Below are 21,008 nucleotides of genomic sequence, written 5' to 3'. Positions count from 1 at the left end.
TGTAGCATGATTAGCAAGATCAAATTAGTTTTCTATTGCTCCATTTTGTAGTATGATTAGTAAGATTAGATTAGTTTCTTTGCTCTTATCACAGCATGTTTAGAAGGCCAAGAAATTAGTTTCCTTTACGCTTCGTTTATAGCATGTTTAAGAAGTTTAAAGTAGCATGTTACCTTATTTTGTATAGCATGTTTAAAGGCCTTAAAGTAGTATTCTTTGTCATGTTTTAATAGTAGGTTTAGAAGCCCTTAAAGTAGCATTCCATGCTCTGTTTCTACAGCATGATAGAAAGTGTAGAGTTACATATATTGCTTTTATTACAGCATACTTAGAAAGCCCAAAGTTAGCTTCCTTTTGCTTTATTTATAGCATGATTAGAATCATTCCATACTTGATTTTACAGCATGTTTAGAAGCACTAAAATAGCATCCTTTGCCATGTTTTCATCGTATGATTCAAAGGCTTTAAATTGCTTTCTTTAGTTAGCTTATAGCATGATCAGTAAGCTTTAAGTTACTTGTTTTATTCTGTTATATAGCATGGTTAGTTGATTATACACCCATACTTGTTAAGTATATTTAAAGGACTCCCACAATCTTTAATAAAAGATAATAAGGAAGATAAAAGAATAAGAAAGATAACAAGTAAGTCAAGCAAGAGGCTAGTACCCGACATCCAAGAGCTTGTCGTTAAACAAATCCAGGTGACCATTTCCGAGGTCTTGGCCCTGGTAGACCGAGGTCTACTCTTTTAGGATTGGTGGCTCGCAACCCCAACCTATTAGGGAACGCGCATGAGATGGTACTAAGCCTGGGCCCAAAGTAAAGAAAAGTAAAGAAAGAAAGAAAAGTAAGAAGGAAGAAAGAAAGAAAGAAGAAGAAAGTAAAGGATAGAAATTAAAAGATTAATTTCTAACACAAGGATACAAGAAATGAAATAAGTTCCAAGCTTAGAATAAATAAGAATGGTTAGTTTTCTTTGATTCTAAGTTTACATTGTTAGTTTCTTGTTATTCTGCTTGATACTGAGTATGATTTGTATCTAGTTCATTTTCTGTATACCATGAGCATATGCAGATAGTTTTAGCATTTCAGTTTCAGTATTATTGCATTATTTTTATGCACTTCGAGTTTTGTGAGATAGATTAGTACTTACTAAGCGTTTTCGCTTATAGATCCATTTTCCTTTCCTCCTACTGCAGATAAAGGAAGAGCTAAGATATAAAAGGGAGGCGACAGGATGGTGGTGGTGATGAAGGTGTGTGGTGACTGGACTATGGAGAGATCCAGAGTTTGCTAGCAAATTTTCAGGACCTACCTGTTTAGAGTTCCAGTTTAAGTTTTTAGTTTTCTTCTTAAATGCTTTTATGAAGTTGAGATTGTAATGGAGTTTAATTCGTATTTGTAGTTTGATATGTCATACTGTTGGAGTTATGTTTGTTTACTATTGTTAGAATAGCTCTCTTTTAGTTATAGTGTGTATTATTACTGCGTGGTTGTGAAAATTGTGATCCAGCCGCATGTGGCTGTGTATATATATCTTGTGTATTATAGATTTGGTCACCGGTACAGGGGAGACTCTGCCGAAATTTTTCGGTAGGAATTTCTCTGAACCGTGATAAATCTAAGTGTCGCTAATAATAGCATAAGTGACACTAGTAAGTAGAGTAGGAGTTAGGTAACGGTCGCCCTTAGAGAGTAGTAGTAAGAAGGGTGGTTGTTACAGTTGGTATCAGAGCAGTGTTCCATTCTCCAGCATCACACACACATCAGCATCATCCTCGCCGTCTCCAAGTAAGAAAGTATTTAAATTCCTTTCTTATTTCTGCTTTCCTTATTTTTACTGCAGTATAGAGTACTTTCCTTTTTAGTACTAAAGTAAGATAGAAGATTTAGTTTCCCTTGTCTCTATTCGTATTTATGTATGATTAGAAGGGTTAAAGTAAGATATCAAGCCTTTACCTTGCATAATTGGATGTTAAGAAAAAGAATGTTCCCGTACCGTTTGTACTGAGAACCAAGATCAGGAGAACGAAGAGCCCAGAACCCTTGGGCCTATTCTCTCTGAAATTGTTACTCAACTTCAGAGACAAGTAGCGAGCACTGTAGCAAGTGATTGCCAATCTAATGGCCAATCAGAAACCAGCTCCTCCCACTTCCCCAACCATTAATGTGGAGACCCCAGTAGTGACTGAAGTCCTATCAGTTGCCCTGGAAGTCGCCACAACACCTAGAAGACAAGAAGCATACCTCACCCAGTGGCTGAAGCTGAAACCAGAAAGATTCTCAGGCACGACTGAGCCTTGGGATGCCCAGGCTTGGTTCAAGACACTTGAGAGCACAATGGAGCTTCTTGACTGGCCAGAAGTCGAGAAGGTCAAGTGCGCCTCTCTCTCTGCCTGTCTGGAGATGCTCGTATGTGGCGGGAGAAGATAAAGACCAAGAGAGTAGTCGATCAGATGAGCTGGGCAGATTTTCAGTTAGAGTTCTATGAAGAGTTCTATCACCAACAAGCACTATGAGGAGTTTATAGAGTTCAAGCCAGCCAAGGTAGAAGACAAGACAGTAGGGAGCTTGGAGCCCTAGTCAAGTAAGTGCAGAAGAACAGAAAGAAGGTAAGAAAGAGGGGGTTCGGGTGGTCTGCGAATATCCCGAAGTATTCTCAGCAGATCTACCTGGACTACCTCCCAATAAATTAGTGGATTTGAGATTGAATTGGTTCCTGGAACCGGTCCAATTTCAAAAGCTCCATATCGCATGTCCCCAGCAGAGCTGAAAGAGTTACAAGAACAACTACAGGAGTTACTTGACAAAGGCTTCATTCGCCCTAGTCATTCACCCGGGGAGCTCCAGAGTTGTTCGTTAAGAAGAAAGACGGATCCGTGCTAATGTGCGTAGATTTCAGAACGCTGAGCAAAGTAGCAGTTAAGGACAAGTACCCCTTCCCAGGATCGATGATTTATTTGATCAGTAAAGAGGAGCAACAGTGCTCTCAAAGATAGACCTACGCTCTGGGTACCATCAGCTGAAGGTGAAAGAAAGAGATATACCTAAAACGACGTTCAGGATCACATACGGACACTACAAATTTGTAGTCATGCCTTTTGGAGTGACTAATGCACCTGCAGTCCTCAGGGACTTAATGAACAGAGTGTTCAGAGAATACCTTGACAAATTTGTCATTGTATTCATCGATGACATTCTGGTCTATTCAAGGATCCCAGAGGAGCATGACACGCACTTGAGGATGGTACTGCAGACTCTGCAGCAAAAGCAGCTTTATGCTAAATTCTCAAAGTGCGAGTTCTGGTTAAAGGTGGCGTTTTTAGCTCACATAATTTCTAAAGAAGATATACAAGTGTATCCAGCCAAAGTGGAAGCGGTCAACAACTGGAGTAGACCCAAGAACGTCAGAGAGATCAGAAGCTTCCTTGGTTTAGCTGGGTACTATAGGAAGTTCGTGGAGGACTTTTCCAGGATAGCTTCTCTACTAACAGCTCTCACCAGAAAGAACAAAAGCTTCGAATGGTCAGATAAATGTGAGCAGAGCTTCCAAGAGCTAAAGAAGAGATTGATCAGTGCTCCCATTCTGACTGTTCCACAGAGCGACAAGAGTTTCGACATCTACAGCGATGCTTCCAAGATGGGCTTAGGAGCGGTACTCATGCAAGAAGGAAAAGTCATAGCTTATGCTTCCAGACAACTCAAAGATTATGAGAAGAACTACCCTACTTATGATCTTGAGCTGGCAGCTGTGATTTTTGCACTTAAACTCTGGCGACATTATTTGTATGGAGTTCAGTGTAGAACCTTCACAGATCATCAGAGTCTTAAGTAGTTCTTCACTCAGAAGGACTTAAACATGAGACAGCGCAGGTGGCTGGAGTTGGTCAAAGATTATGACTGTGAAATCCTCTACCACCCAGGCAAAGCTAACAAAGTGGCAGATGCACTCAGCAGAAAATCTAGTGCATCACTGATGTCCTTGTCATCACTAGCCCTGCCACTGCAGAAGGAGTTGTCAGATTTTGGACTTGAAATTATCGAAGGACAGCTCTCTGCATTGACCTTAGAGTCTACATTACTTGTGGAGATACAGAGAAAGCAAAGTGAAGATTCGGACGCTAGAAGATCAAGCAGGGGATACAGAAAGAAGACAACTCAGAGTTTCGAGTATCAGACAGTGGAATTCTTTATCAGGGGAGCCGCCTGTGTGTCCCCAATGATGAAGAGCTGAGGAAGAAAATTTTAGAAGAAGTTCATAGTACACCTTATTCCATGCATCCTGGTTCTACCAAGATGCATCAAGACGTGAAACAGAGATTCTGGTGGTCTGGACTCAAAAGAGATGTAGCTAAATATGTCAGTACCTGCCTGACATGCCAGAGAGTCAAAGCAGAACACCAGAGACCAGGAGGAGTTCTTCAGCCTCTTCCAATACCAGAATGGAAATGGGAAGATATATCCATGGACTTCATAACAGGTCTTCCAAGAACCACCAATGGATATGATGTGATATGGGTAATAGTAGACCGATTGACCAAGTCTGCTCATTTCCTAGCCATCAAGGTGTACCACTCCATAGAGCAGTTGGCCTAGCTATATGTTAAAGAGGTAATCAGACTTCATGGAGTTCCTAAATCTATCGTTTCTGATAGAGATGGGCGCTTCACCTCACACTTTTGGGAGTGCGTTCAGAATGCACTAGGCACCAAACTCAAGTTCAGCACAGCTTTCCATCCGCAGACTGATGGACAGACAGAGCGAGTGAATCAGATTTTAGAGGACATGCTCAGAGCTTGTGCGCTAGATTTCAAAGGAAGTTGGTGCAAGTATTTGTGCTTAGCTGAATTCGCTTACAACAATAGTTATCAGGCCACCATCAAGATGGCACCTTATGAGGCACTGTATGGCAGGAAATGCAGATCACCCATTTGCTGGCAAGAAGCAGGTGAGAGAAAAGAAATGGGAGTCGAGCTGGGCATTCAGACAGAGCTGATAGATGAGACTACTCAGGCTATTCAGAAGATCAGACAGAGAATTGAGACTGCCCAGAGTATACAGAAGAGTTATGCTGACATACGCCGTAGGCCACTTGAATTCCAAGTAGGGGATTCAGTCTTTCTCAAGGTCGCTCCTATGAAGGGAGTGATGAGATTTGGCAAGAAGGGCAAATTAAGTCCTCGTTATGTAGGACCTTACCTGATCACAGAAAGGATTGGGAAAGTAGTTTACAGGCTGGACTTACCACAAGACATGTCAGCAATACACAATGTATCTCATGTCTCCATGCTAAAGAAGTGTCTCCACGACCCTAGCCAAGTGATTCAGCCTCAGTCAGTGCAGATCCAAGAGGATCTTAGTTATGAGAGCAGACTTACACAGATAGTGGACAGAGCAGTCAAGAGATTGAGAAACAAAGAAGTACCACTAGTGAAGGTCGTCTGGCAGAACCAGAAGCACGAGGAAATCACTTGGGAGCGGGAGGACAGTATGAGACAGAAGTATCCAGAGCTATTCTAAGTTCGAGGACGAACTTTTTATAAGGTATGGGGGATTGTAACGACCCAATTTTCCCCATTTCAAGTTCCAAATGTCCATAAAAATATTTGGAAATGCTTTTAAAATATTCTAGAGATTTTTAGAAATTTTTAGAGTATTTTTATGCAATTTTTGGAGGTCGTTTAGTATGGTTACAAAAAGAAAGAAGTTTTGACCAAAAATTTGTGGAAGGTGAGACTCGAACCCACGACCTCGACCCGAGCCGAACCTCAGCCAAACCTAGCCAACCAATTGAGCTGCGGTTGATTTGTGATTAAGAAAGGGAACGAAGTATATTTAAGTTGTAATTGGAACAGAATTTAAATCGAGTTATAAAGGGATTAAGTTTTCCCTTTCTCACCGAAAAACCCTATCTGCCTTTTTCTTTCCTCTCTCGACGGCGGTTTCGCCTTCTCGTCTCGGTCGAGAAACGCAGCAGCAAGTGAAGGTCCCTCCGGCGCCGGCGAAGGCTTTTTCCGGCCGATCTTCACCTGCGGTGGTGATTCCCTCGTCGAGGAAGGTCTGTGGGCGCAAGGGAGGTTGAAGATCCAAGCTGACCGAAACCTTAAAGCTTCCTCCTTCGGTTGTAAGTCCAAGAAAGCATAGTAAGTACTACTCACCTGCGGTAGGAGTTGCTCCGAGCTTCGATTTTCTTCCTTGCTCCGAATTTAGGGTTTCCGTTTCCTTTTGTTGCGGATTTTGCTGTGCCGAGTGGATTTATAAGCTAGGGTTTTTCTTCCTTGCTTTGTTGAGATTCCTTGTTCCAAATTATGCCATGAGATTCCTTGTTTCCAAATTTCTGTTGTGAGTTCGGTAGGTTTGTGAAGGTTGCTGCCATAATCTAAATTTATCAGATTGGGTGTGGACAGGTTTCAGTTGGGAATTTCGTGTAGCACTTTGATTTAAATAGCTTGCGTAGCATGAAGTATGGTTATTCTTGCTATTAGGCAATATACATGAGATGGTATAGATTTCCTTTTTAGCATGTAGTGTCGGATTGTGCTATTAAATTGGCACGAACAGCTCGGTTTTGAGTTGTTGTACAGTTAGTGATTTGGAAGTGCAGTTTCAAAATTCGGTTGGAATAGGTTTCCATGGGTTTGGCAAGTAGTTAGGCTTCTTAATTCTGATAATAAGTAAGCTTGATTTATTAGGTTACAATTCAGCAAGCTTTGTTCCTTAGTTTTGGATTTTGTTTTCCCTTGCTGTGTTAAGGCTTGCTGTACCGAGCTTGATCAATTAGGGCTGCAGTGCCATTTTTCTTTATGATCCGGGTCTTTGCTAATGATGTAGTATTTCATGATCTATGATTCTGTGTACTAGATGTTAGCTTACAGTAGTATAGTAGCCAAATTCTAGTGTGTGGTTCCTTAACAGTAGCTTTTAATTGTTATTACTGTGTGTGTACAACTTTTAAGTGCCATTATTTGAACACAGTAGCTTCTATTTGATTCCATGTGCCCGAGTATAGCCTTCAATGCTATTAAGGGAACATAGGTAGCTTTTATTTGCTTTATTTTATAGCATGTTTAGGAAGTTCAAATTAGCTATCTTTTGCTTTATTTTGTAGCATGATTAGCAAGATCAAATTAGTTTTCTATTGCTCCATTTTGTAGTATGATTAGTAAGATTAGATTAGTTTCTTTGCTCTTATCACAGCATGTTTAGAAGGCCAAGAAATTAGTTTCCTTTACGCTTCGTTTATAGCATGTTTAAGAAGTTTAAAGTAGCATGTTACCTTATTTTGTATAGCATGTTTAAAGGCCTTAAAGTAGTATTCTTTATCATGTTTTAATAGTAGGTTTAGAAGCCCTTAAAGTAGCATTCCATGCTCTGTTTCTACAGCATGATAGAAAGTGTAGAGTTACATATATTGCTTTTATTACAGCATACTTAGAAAGCCCAAAGTTAGCTTCCTTTTGCTTTATTTATAGCATGATTAGAATCATTCCATACTTGATTTTACAGCATATTTAGAAGCACTAAAATAGCATCCTTTGCCATGTTTTCATCGTATGATTCAAAGGCTTTAAATTGCTTTCTTTAGTTAGCTTATAGCATGATCAGTAAGCTTTAAGTTACTTGTTTTATTCTGTTATATAGCATGGTTAGTTGATTATACACCCATACTTGTTAAGTATATTTAAAGGACTCCCACAATCTTTAATAAAAGATAATAAGGAAGATAAAAGAATAAGAAAGATGACAAGTCAAGCAAGAGGCTAGTACCCGACATCCAAGAGCTTGTCGTTAAACAAATCCATGTGACCATTTCCGAGGTCTTGGCCCTGGTAGACCGAGGTCTGCTCTTTTAGGATTGGTGGCTCGCAACCCCAACCTATTAGGGAACGCGCATGAGATGGTACTAAGCCTGGGCCCAAAGTAAAGAAAAGTAAAGAAAGAAAGAAAAGTAAGAAGGAAGAAAGAAAGAAAGAAGAAGAAAGTAAAGGATAGAAATTAAAAGATTAATTTCTAACACAAGGATACAAGAAATGAAATAAGTTCCAAGCTTAGAATAAATAAGAATGGTTAGTTTTCTTTGATTCTAAGTTTACATTGTTAGTTTCTTGTTATTCTGCTTGATACTAAGTATGATTTGTATCTAGTTCATTTTCTGTATACCATGAGCATATGCAGATAGTTTTAGCATTTCAGTTTCAGTATTATTGCATTATTTTTATGCACTTCGAGTTTTGTGAGATAGATTAGTACTTACTAAGCGTTTTCGCTTATAGATCCATTTTCCTTTCCTCCTACTGCAGATAAAGGAAGAGCTAAGATATAAAAGGGAGGCGACAGGATGGTGGTGGTGATGAAGGTGTGTGGTGACTGGACTATGGAGAGATCCAGAGTTTGCTAGCAAATTTTCAGGACCTACCTGTTTAGAGTTCCAGTTTAAGTTTTTAGTTTTCTTCTTAAATGCTTTTATGAAGTTGAGATTGTAATGGAGTTTAATTCGTATTTGTAGTTTGATATGTCATACTGTTGGAGTTATGTTTGTTTACTATTGTTAGAATAGCTCTCTTTTAGTTATAGTGTGTATTATTACTGCGTGGTTGTGAAAATTGTGATCCAGCCGCATGTGGCTGTGTATATATATCTTGTGTATTATAGATTTGGTCACCGGTACAAGGGAGACTCTGCCGAAATTTTTCGGTAGGAATTTCTCTGAACCGTGATAAATCTAAGTGTCGCTAATAATAGCATAAGTGACACTAGTAAGTAGAGTAGGAGTTAGGTAACGGTCGCCCTTAGAGAGTAGTAGTAAGAAGGGTGGTTGTTACAGCATATCAAAAGACATAAGTCAAAGTACCCGCCTCCGATAAAATGGTCCAAATCTGACTCCGAGATACTCGTCTCGCGTCAAAGTCCTGTGCCATCAATGTAATATATTTTATTTAGTTACATTTCTCATAAACAGCTAAATAAAACTCTCTAACCCTAAATTAGGGAAAACCCCAAATCATATGACCATCATCTTGTCTAAACAAATTTGACGATCAATTAGGATTAGTTACCTAATCCTCAATCCACCCTTTGATTAAAAATCCAAAACTTACGTCCAATTACCCATGCATCTAAAACATGATGAATCACACATTCCATTTTAAATTTAATTCAAACATAACCCTAATTCAAATCTTCACATGATCAACCATCTAAAACAATCGAATTAAAATCATGATCAATAACATGTATCAAATGCCCTACTCCTTACCTTATTCCTCAGCCTTGATTGTTAATCCACAGCAGAGACAAATTTGCTGCCGAGAACATATCCCACAATTTCATATGATCCCCTGTTGCTGCACTGTAGGTGGCTGAAAGAAAAACCAAGCAATTGAACTAGGGCACGGAAGGGAACACTCCAAAGCTTGAGTTGCTGCTTCTAACCGAAGACTTACTTAATCTTCTGAATTCCGGCGATCTAGGGCAGACAACACGGAGGGAAAAGAGCTCGGCAATATGACTCGGGCTCGAGGGCAGAGGAAGGGTGGCCGGCACTCTCCGTTCGACGGCGGCGGATGGCGAAGAAGTTAGGGCTTCGGCAGCAGTGGGAAGAAAACCGTCGGCACTTCTCCAAGCGGCGTCGACTGTGGCTAGGGCACCAGTACAGAAGAGAGGCCGGCGATGACTCGTCGGACTAGAGGAGGGGAGAGGAATCGGGAGGCGGCGTCGGCGGAGATGCGAGGGCACAAAGGGACGGCGGTCGGCGCTAGGGCTCAGGTGCCGGCACAGAGGAGTCGGGATCACGATGTGCAGCGGGGAGGAGCGGTTGTCTCTGCACTGCTTTGTGCGGGAAGAAGGAACTCGGCCGGCGGCAGCGTCGGGTAGAGAAGGTGCCGAGAGGAGAGGAGAACGAAGAAAGGGGATCGGCGCCGAGTGAGAAGAGAGGAAGAAGGGGAACCGCTCAGGGTCGGGGAAATAGGGCACGCACGGCTCGCGGGAAAAGAATAAGAGAAGAAGAAAAGAGAAAGGAAAATAAAATAAATCTTTTCCTCATTAAAACATGGTAGCCTAAACAGGCTTTCCCGGGCCCCGTTTTTATCCCCGTGAACTCGTCCATACGAGCTCCGAAAAATTCCCGAAAAATTTCCAAAAATTCCGAAAAATTCCCTTAATATCCGCCTATTTTCCGGTATTTTACACAGCGGGTAAGGAAAGATAGTGCATGAACATATATAAACAAATAGAGAATGCCAAAAGGAATACAGTCTCAAAAGGAAAGTAGCAGATACAAAAATAAAACCATAATAAATGCTCATACCTGAAACTATATCCTAGGCTAGGTAATAGAAGGTCAGGAGTAGAACTAATCTTCTACAGTACTGTACTGCTCATAACTACAGAGGAAATATGTAAGGTATATACAAACTTCCAATAGGTAAGTCAGTCTAAACACCCACAACAGACATATATATATCTCAACATATATAAGTATATCAGCATAAGTCAGCAACAGTAGCATAAGCTAGCAACAACAGCATGAGTAATCAACAACAGCAAATGCAAACAGCAGCAGCCAAAGCAAGTATAATAACAGCGTATGGACGGATGGTCACCCCGCCCACCTCGCTGCACCACGACCTCTGTATGGTCGAGATGCTGGATCAATAACAACTGTACCACCCAAAGGCCGCCACTATCTCGAGTGACCGGATGGACAGGTGCTAAGTAGCTAACTAGCTACACAGCGAAGGGGGTCCCTGCTTCTCACAACTCCAGCTACCACCAACTGCAAGTGGCCGAGTGCTGCACCACAGGACAAGCGGCATCAACTCTAGTTACCACTCTGTCGAGTGGCCGAGGATGCGACCCTGGTCAACAACTCTCTCGACCACAAGAGAGAATTGATCGTTGACATGTCTGCCATGATATGATGCACCAAATTCAACAGTCATCATATATATATATAAAGAATCAGGTATGCTACATGAAGCCAGCATGCTCATCACAGAACAGAACTAAACAACAATCAAAACATGCAAACATGGTATCCAGTATCTGCTAAATATCATAGATGACAACAAGAGACTGTATGAATATAGAAACGAATAACTCATAGGTTTGAGTGGAAGTATCAAGCGCAAGAAAATAAGAGTGGAGTCAAGGTAAACGGTTCTTATCCAAAAATAGCTCATGCACCAAGTTCAAAGAACTAAAGAGACAAAGTAAGAAGTACCCGCCTTTATCTGCCGATCGCGATAAATAATCTCACGTTGATACCCTCATCCCAAATTAACGTCCTACAAATAATATGATACATGGTTTAGCTAATCACATATACAACAACTAGCTAAACCTCAAAACTCAATCCTAATTCGATTAGGTAACTATAAATCGAATACGATCCTCGATTAACCACATAAATCAGAATTAAATTGATTTAACCTTAATTAAGCCATCTCAACTTCAAATAGACAAATAAAATTAGAAATTCCAAATCTGACCCGAAATTCAAAATCAGACACCAAATTACAGCAACACAGAAAAACCATCACAGCTTCAAACTCGACTCAAAATATCCCAAATCCCTTCACCAAATCAGTCTAACATTTAATGAGTACAAAAAGGATAAAAACTAGAAATAATGCCAGCCCAAGTTCTTAATCCCAAACATTCCAGATTTTGATTAGCTCCTCTTCCTTACTCAATCCTTCTACCCAAACAGAACATGTAACTACATACATATAGAAGAAGAACTAATGTAATTGGATTTGATAGATAACCTAAAACAAAACTCTCTCCAAATTTAATGAAGAACAAACAATAATTTCCACTAGAAATCCATAACAGCATTGAACAATGAGGAAGAAAAGAACACACACACCTCTGGAACCCATCTCAAATTCTACACCGAATACACAAGAGCCAAATAGATCATGCAAGAACGACATACTCAATCAACTCAGAACACACAAGTGAAAACCGAACCAGATACCCCATTGAGCCTACCGAAAACAATGGCCGAAACTAGGGTTACCAGTTGAGCGAGGAATAGGGAACATAAATCAATCTCCGACAAAATCCCTGATCCTCAAACCAGAAATCATCAATTTAACTTAATCTTTAGATCTTTCAATTACTTCTAGATTTAGTACACAAAAACCTCCCGCAATCGCTTAGACTAAACGCGAAACTGAAATCACATACCTAGCGGTCCTATCTGCCACTTCTAAGGAAGATACTTGCCGCATCAATTAAGGCACAACTCGAAGAGATGAGGTTCGGCGGCTTTGCTGCTCACGTGAGGAGGAGAAGAAGATCGCCCGCTGTTGTTCGCTTGAGGGAGAAGGAAGATAGAGGTCGGATGCTCGTGCGAGGAGAGGAAAACGCCGACTGCGGGGTGCTCGGGCGAGGGAGAGAGAATCGGCGCTGGTGGCTCGGCGGCTGTGGCTCGCCGGAAGAGAGGACGGGCACTAGCTTGGTCGGGCGATGATGCGTAGAGGAGGGCAGAGGTGTGCGGCGGACGAAGAGGGGAAGAAGGTGTCAGGGAAGAGGCAGGTTCGGGCAAAGAAATAAAAGAGGAGAAGGATTAGAATAATTATATATAATATAAACTTAGGGTTAGCTTAATCGAACTCTAAGTTTCTCCTTAATCAACTCCTACTTTTAGGTATTCCAATGAGGTTTTCTCGCAGCCCATTAAGCATGAGAAAAGTTGAAGTAAAAGAATCTGGACCTTCTGAAATGTTGAAGTAAAAGAATGGACAAATAAGCACGAGAAAAGTGGCAACTTCACATTTTCATGAGTAGTCAAGCAAGTGAGCACGAGAAAAGTTGATGAATATATGAACTTGACATTATATCTTAACCCATGTATTATGTGCAAGCAGTTAGAATAGCTAATAGCAGCAATAGAAGAAGGAATCATAGAGGAAGTCATGTACCTTATGTCTCAACATTACAACATAAACACTCAAGTAAGATCTAAAATCATGCGGATGTGCAGTTTGCATAAAAACCACAAAGCAGTATACAAAACCAGTTTCAACATTACTTTATTTCTATAAAAAAGTAAGAACTAACTAATCCATTAAACCATCTAAACTGTTAATCACTTTATGTAGTCCAGAATATGATTTTCTAAACTGATAATCACTACCATCTAAACTTATAATCACTATAAACTTAACTGATAATCTTCACAAAAATGTTAGTCGTACAGAAATGTGTTTACCAGCAAATGATATATATGTTTGAACATCTCAAAATCTTAAGATGTTGGAAATCAGTTCATGCATTCCAGAATAAGATTAATAATAAAATAGAGATGTTCTACCTGGATGTCCTACACACTAAAGTTTTAATAATCAAGATGTTTCAAGGGGGATATCTGTTAGGACCAGATTATTTAATTTGCATTATATGCAAACACTTTCTGAAGAGATCAAGTCATTGTATGACTTTACATACCTAGTCATAAATATAGTCTTGAATGTATTCTGCCCACTTGGAATGCACTTCATCAATTTCTTCTCTAGAGTACTTTGTTCTGATGAACTGTGAACAAAGACATAGATTAGATTAGTAAAAAATAATCAAAATACGATAAGTGCAAAATGATAAGCACACAAATATTTGAGAAGATTAAGAATTGAATGTCAAATATTACTATTGATTGAAGTAAATCTCTCTCGATAATTTCCACTTCTTCAATAATATCTCTGATATATCTCATTACATAAAAACTACATTGTTTCGAATCTAGTTGGTGTGGACCCTATGTTAAAAACAAATTGTAAATGCCTAATATACATGTTTAATTTTTTTATTTAATCATAAGTAGACATGCATACCTTAATTACTTCCCATGTAACATGTTTTTTCCCTTTTTTTTTCCTTGTTTGAATTAAACAATATTATGCTCCTTTATACATCAATAAGAATGGGCATATGAGAGTTTTATTGATAAAAAAATACTTAATAAAATTAAAATATGTACTCACATATCCACTACATATTTCCAGTCCTCGTCACGAATGCGATGACTAAGTGAATCCAACAAATAAATTGTCTCCTTATATGGATCAATGATAGTGAGAATCCAATGATAACTATGCAAAAATCACATAATTATTGCATGCATATTTCTTGAAATAATAAATTAAAACTGATATTATAAGTATTACTTACCCAACATTAAATGGCACCAAAACTAGCTGATTTCTTGATGCTTGACTTAGCTTATCTGCCAAAACACTAGCTCTTTCATTCAAGTGCTCGATTTTGTTGTTTTTGTCCATTCGAGTCACACATGGCACATATGGGATAATGTGTGGATTCGCAAATATGATTTTGTGGACATTGTTATCTGATTTCAGATTTTTATAAAGATGCCTACCATTTCAAAAAGGAGAATGTTACAATGCTAAATTAATAAAGTTTATACGATTTATATGGTAAACAAATAGAATAAGAAGACTTACCACATGTAAATTACTATACAATTTGCAGATATGGGATCCAAATGATAAAAGGGAATGATATCTTCAAGGTGCACAAGGATTTCGTAATCATCGTCAAAGAAACCATGCTCACAAATCATTGATATATTTGTTTCATCATTTAGAGCATGCTTAAAATAACAATACAATAGATGCAATGACTTTGGCACACTTGATGAAATAATTGGGTTATTTCTTTGGACAACACTTCTTTTCCTTTGAGGATTCTAAAAATTGCAAATGTACACATGTTAGGTGGAACACTAATCTTTGTTGGACAATTTAACTATAAATATAATATGACATTTACCACATCTTGCAAAACTACCAAGTTAGTCGGCCATCCCACAAGTGTTCCTATAGCATCACCAATTGTATCACATTGATTTGGAATTGGAAATGACAAATGTGCTCATTCATCCACAGTCTTATCAATGGAGACACACATAGAATTAATGGGTAATGGAACACCATGAAGTAATTTACGAACTCCATTGGCATGAACAATTGTACAATAGGCAACAATATTGCTCTTAGAACCCAATGTCAATGCAACCGATTTACCCTAGAAGATAAATAATCATGTTATAAATTGATGCAACTCATAGTTTCAATAATACTAAGTAATATAATGACAACTAAATATATACCTAGAAGAAATCATCATTATTCAAAATTTGCATATCATCATCATCCAAAGTTTCAATATTTGGGAAATGCTTTTCGATTTTGATATTTTCGTCACTCATGGGATGCAACTTTACTGAGCAACTACCTTTTTCATCAGTATCTAAGTTGCATGCACCCTTTTTGAACATTGCTTTAAGTTTCTATATGTGTTCATCTTGATTTGATATGCGTGAATTTTGTTCGATGATGCATGCACTTTGTTCTGAGATTAATATCTTTTCTCCATCAACTCCTTTTGCTAAAGGATAAACTGCTCATCAACAAGATGTTTCTTCACTATGCTGCCAACATTAAAATAGAATGTTGGAGTGACATGACCTCCAACACCCCTCACACTTCCAGCATGCTCATCTGATGAAAGTGCTCTTGAAAGGGTATACTTGTTTGACTCTTCAAAGTGTAACTTACCCTCCCATTTTTGTTGTACATAATCATCTTGTCATGCAAAAGAAAATAAAATAATTACTACAAATAGTTTTATTCTCATGTATTTAAACACTAATTGTAGTACTAAGACTAATTACTGGTACAGAATAAATTACTGGTAAACAACTCACTATTAAGTATTTACCACTAATATGGATATACATTTGTTTTTAAATTGCCAATGGTGATTTGCTAATTATTTTACTAGTTGTGTATGCATACAAATATAATTGATAGGAGGAGTGGGTTCTCTGTAGAGTTTTTTGAAAAAGAAAAGGGGAGAGCACAGATGATCAACATGAGAACACTATTGCCACAGCTTATTCTGTAGTGCAACTATCCATGCAAATTTTATCAGACACTTTGTTTAGGGGATTGTGTTTATGGGAACTCAAGTTGAAATCCTGGGTGTGCTCAAAAAACAATGCTACCGGCCCAGTACACCAACAGAAGTTATTACCTTCTACAAATAAATAAGTGGCCCAGCAAACAAGCATAAATATGCCGGTAATTAATTTGATCAATCTAATGAGTACCAACTCTTGTAATGTAAAAGGATTCATGTTTTCAATCCGATGAGTGCCAAAATTTGTAATGTGAAATGATTCATGTTTTCCTTTTCTATAATAAATTTGCTAACAATTTAATATGTATTGTTTTTTAAAGTAAAAAAAGAAAATGGTATCCAAACTATCGCTGAAAATACGCAGATGCAGATTCTATAATGATGTGGTGTGCATAGTTTTTAAAGATCCAAGTTTTATTGTACAACAATTCATTTTTTTCTGCAATGATGTAGTGTACATAAATATAATAATAAATTATTGTTGCGACAATAAAGGATAGAGCCATAATAAAAACCATAAAGGAATAATAGATTTAGTAGGAAAGAGGCATAATAAGCTTGCTTACAATCTTTTCTATTGCCATTTTCAAATCATCGCCTTCAAATTGCCTCTTCTTATTCAACCATCCTTTCTTCCAAATAATCGCTCGATTAATCTCTTCATCATCACATAATTCATCTCCCTACAATCAAAATGTATATTATAAACAACTTTAGAAATCACATTAATAGATTTAGTAGGAATAAAATATAGGCAGATTCTAGATCATATTTACCGAATTAAGTAGGAATACTTACTATTTCGTTAGGGAAACGTGCATAACCTTTACAAGCAAGTAGATGTGGGTATACATTCTACTTTCTTCTCTTCTTTTGCTCATCACTTACTTTCTAGTAATTGAACATTCCTCATATATATCATCTTTCAAACTAAAACATTGGCTTGTGATCAACTTAATTGAAAATAGCAAATTAAAAATCTTACCTTGAAGTCGTCAGACATGCGACTGATTACAAACGCACTCCAATCATCTCGTGTAATACCATAATCACTTGGTGGTTCTTTCAACTCCTCTGGTTTGGCAAAAGCTTGCTAAAAATAAACTTCTGAGTGAGGAGAGCTTTATATTGCCGCCACTTACTATTTGTCGAATTCAAACACCCCTTTATCAAGCTGGGGTCAACATTGTAACTCAACTATAAAAAATATTAACCCATTACATTAAATAGATCATAAATATACAAAAGGTAATTAAAATTGTCAAAACAATTTTAATTTACATTAACTAACTCCCATATTAAATCCTTAAAACCACTTGGAACTTGCTTCCATGACATGTAACTTATCCTAACCTTTTCCTGAGCAAGAATGCCAATATAACTTTGCATTTCACCATCAAGTCTCCTATTGGCTATCCAAATTTATTGAATGTTACATCCTTTCTAATTCCGTGGACCCTTTACCTAACCAGCTTATCCAAACGAGTGTGACCTCTTGAAGTTCTTATTGTTTCAGTCTCTAGAGTTCCATTACTGTACTAGAATTTCCAAAGTTTCTAGAATTTACATAATTAACTTCTTTGGTTCCTACAGTATTTCTGTGTACCAGAATTCCATTTCTTATACTCTGTTTTCCAAGAGATGCCATAGTTTCCACAAAGCAATGAGGAGATACAATTCTAGAATCTTGTTAAGTTCTCCAATGACGCAATTCTTGCATGCATTGACAACTTGTTAGCCATTCATAAAATTACACTATGCAATGCATTGGTAAATAAAGTATATTAGTTTTCCATTTGCATCATACATCAATGTCATTCAAAATGTTTCTCATACAAGAATCATAATTAAAAAAAGGAATATGTTTCATGTGCAAATAAAATTTATCCAAATACAATAAACAAATGAACTTCATTTACAACTAATGAACGATAGTTAAAAGACTAAAAACCTACTGGTTCATGCCATATAGGATTGCACTTATTTATTTCCAACTCATCATCATTTATATATTCAATATTCTCCATGGTAGGTGTTGCAAGTACAACATGTCATGTAGGATCTTGAGGATCTTCAATGTAAAATATCTACTTTGCTTGATTGGCCAATATAAAAGGGTCAGATTTGAATCCAATTCTCTTGAGATTTACCAGCGTGAAACCAAGATCATCGAATTTAATACCATTATTATTCTCAACCCAATTACATTTAAACATTGGAACTTGAAATTTTTGGTAATCAAGTTCCCATATTTCTTGAATGACTCCCTAAAAAATCATGTTTAACACAACTGGATTTTTGTCCTTTGAACTAGCAACTTGCATTGTCTTTGCGATTAAGCTTACTCTGGAGTTTTGAACAACTCATATATCATTGTTCTCTTTTGTATGATAAGTAACCCCATCAATCAAATAACTAGAGTACTTTAACACTTGATTGCTAGGTCCGCGCGCTATCCACTTCAATCTTTCTGATATTTGACTAGTGGAATTACCAACTGTACTTGCAACCTATATTTCACAATGTGATAAAATTTGAACTTAGCTTTGAAAAAACCTATATTTCAAAACATATGAAACTTACACGATCATGTAACCAGTTAATAAATGTTCGATTATGCTCATCTTGTTGCCACCTTTTGGACTTAGCCTTATGAGGAAATTTTGTATTCAAAAATGTCATGTGCTCCCTGATGAAATGATTAGAGAAAAGTTAACCAATTGAATGTATGAAAAGTGCAAGAAAGTATTAATAAGTTAGAGAAATTACTCAATATAAGGATCAACATCATCATCATTTTCTAATACATAACGATGTGCTTGATGCAACTCATCATGACTAGTGGAGTGAATTACTGAACCAGACAGAGGCTTTGTGAGTTGTACTCTTTGAAGCCTTGATGGGATCCTAATTGTATGCACACTAGAAAAGTAGTCTGAGCAAAATTCCACAGCCGCTTCAGTAATATAACTTTCGGCTATACACCCTTCAGGTCAATTGTGATTTCACACATAGCCTTTCTACATCTTCATGAATCTTTCAAATGGGTACATATGCTATACCATACCGGTTCACACAATTTCACCTCCCACACAAGATGAACAGTTAAATGAATCATTATATCAAAAAAAGATGGGGAAAAATATTTTTCAAGTAAACACAATAGCATTACAATCACTCTTTGCAAATCATCCAACTTTGAGACATCTATCACTTTATTATATAACACATTGAAAAAGTCACAAAACTGAGTGATAGTATCTCTAACATGTTTAGGCAAGACACCACGGATGGTCACTGGAAGCAATTGTTGCATCAAAGTGTGATAGTCATGTGACTTAAGGCCAACAAGTTTCAAGTCCTTCATTGACACAAGGTTTTTAACATGGGATGAGTAACCTATTGGGGCCTTTATTCCTAACAAAGAATTACAAAATTTTCTTTTCTTCACCTTAGTGTAAAACACGCTGCTGGCAAATATGTTTTATTCTTCCCCATCTTTAGTGCCAAATCAATCCTCATATTTATCTCCATAAGATCTAGTCTTGCTACTACTCCATCTTTGTTTTTCTTGGAATGTCAAGTAACGTACCAATGAGATTTTCAAAAATATTTTTTTCAATATGCATCACATCAAGAACATGTTGAACATGTAAATGTTTCCAATACTCAAGTTCAAAGAATATAGATTTCTTTTTCCAGCATGATTTTTCATCAACATCCTTTAAATGAAGCTTCCCACTCATTTTTTCCAAACGATAATTAATACTTTCAACTCTTTCTAATACTTTATGGCCAGTTAATGGTTTTGGTGCGAGGTTAAACTCTTGATTCCCGTTAAATGCTTTCTTTTGCCTTCGATAAATATGAATTCTAGGATGAAACCTTCTATGGCCAGTATATGGCATTGTTCTACTATGCTTTAACCTTGTTGAATATGTTTCTTCACCGCATATTGGACATAGATGATATCCTTTCACAACACAACCTAACATGTTCCCATATGCAGGAAAATCATTAATTGTCCATAGTAAAACAGCTCTAAGCAAGAAATTTTCCTCTCGATATGCATCATATGTATCAACACCTATATCTCATAAGCATTTTAGGTCATCAATTAGAGGTGCTAAGTAGACATCAATATTATTCCCTGGTTGTTTGGGACCAGAAATCATCAAAGTGAGCATCATAAACTTTCTCTTCATACATAACCTCGGAGGAAGGTTGTAAGTGATCATAACAATTAGCCAACAACTATATGCAGAACTCATCGAACTATGGGGATTAATCCCATCTACTGATATGGTCAATCTTAGATTTCTTGGCTCAAAAGCAAAATCTGGCCAGTTGTGATCCACCACTTTCTAAGAGGGTGAATTATCCAGATGACACAAGTATCCATCATGAATTCTTTTATCAGCTGCCAAGTTTACTCTTTAGATATCTCCTTGTTCTTAAACCATCTTTGAAATATTAGAATATGTGGGAAGTACAAAAGGACATTTGCTGGAACTCCTTCATTTATCGTATATTTTTTACCTAACTTCCACCTTGACATCCCGCAAATAGGGCAATGGTAAAATCCTTATACTCCTTCCGGTATAAGATACAATCATTAGGGCAAGCATGAATTTTCTCATAATCCATCCCTAATGCAGATAAGCTTTTCTTTACATCATACAAAGATAAAGGTAATTCATTGTTATCTAGAAGCATTTCCCCAATCAAACTAAGTCAGTGAATCTTTTATCACTCTAACTATATTTTGCCTTCAAGTTATATAATTTGACAAGTGAAGATAACTTTATAAATTTAGTACATCCTTGATATAAAGGCTTCTCAGCATCTTCAAGTAGTTTATGGAATTGGTTTGGATTCTCAGCATAACTATCATATGCAGTATGTGCCATATCTATAGGTTCCTCGGCAAATGATTTGTGTTCATCTTGGCCTACTCGATCATTCATTAAGTTCTCGATCTTAGATCTTTCCCCATGCCAATTCCATGTATGATATATTAAATCTATACCATTACAACACAAATGTGTTCTTATAGTG

General features: G+C 37.5%; 1 long non-coding RNA gene across 1 annotated transcript; it reads right to left on the bottom strand.

Annotated features, from left to right (window-relative positions):
• Window positions 1-8,871: 8,871 nt before the first annotated feature.
• Window positions 8,872-9,466, bottom strand: LOC121969999. The gene is made up of 3 exons (XR_006108802.1): window positions 9,446-9,466; window positions 9,259-9,361; window positions 8,872-8,911 (listed from the first exon to the last, which is right to left on the bottom strand). It is a non-coding gene; the product is annotated as an uncharacterized LOC121969999 (long non-coding RNA).
• Window positions 9,467-21,008: the final 11,542 nt, after the last annotated feature.

Source organism: Zingiber officinale, chromosome 4A, assembly GCF_018446385.1.
Source record: "Zingiber officinale cultivar Zhangliang chromosome 4A, Zo_v1.1, whole genome shotgun sequence".
Classification (NCBI taxonomy): domain Eukaryota; kingdom Viridiplantae; phylum Streptophyta; class Magnoliopsida; order Zingiberales; family Zingiberaceae; genus Zingiber; species Zingiber officinale.
This window is presented reverse-complemented; position numbering and strand designations above follow the sequence as displayed.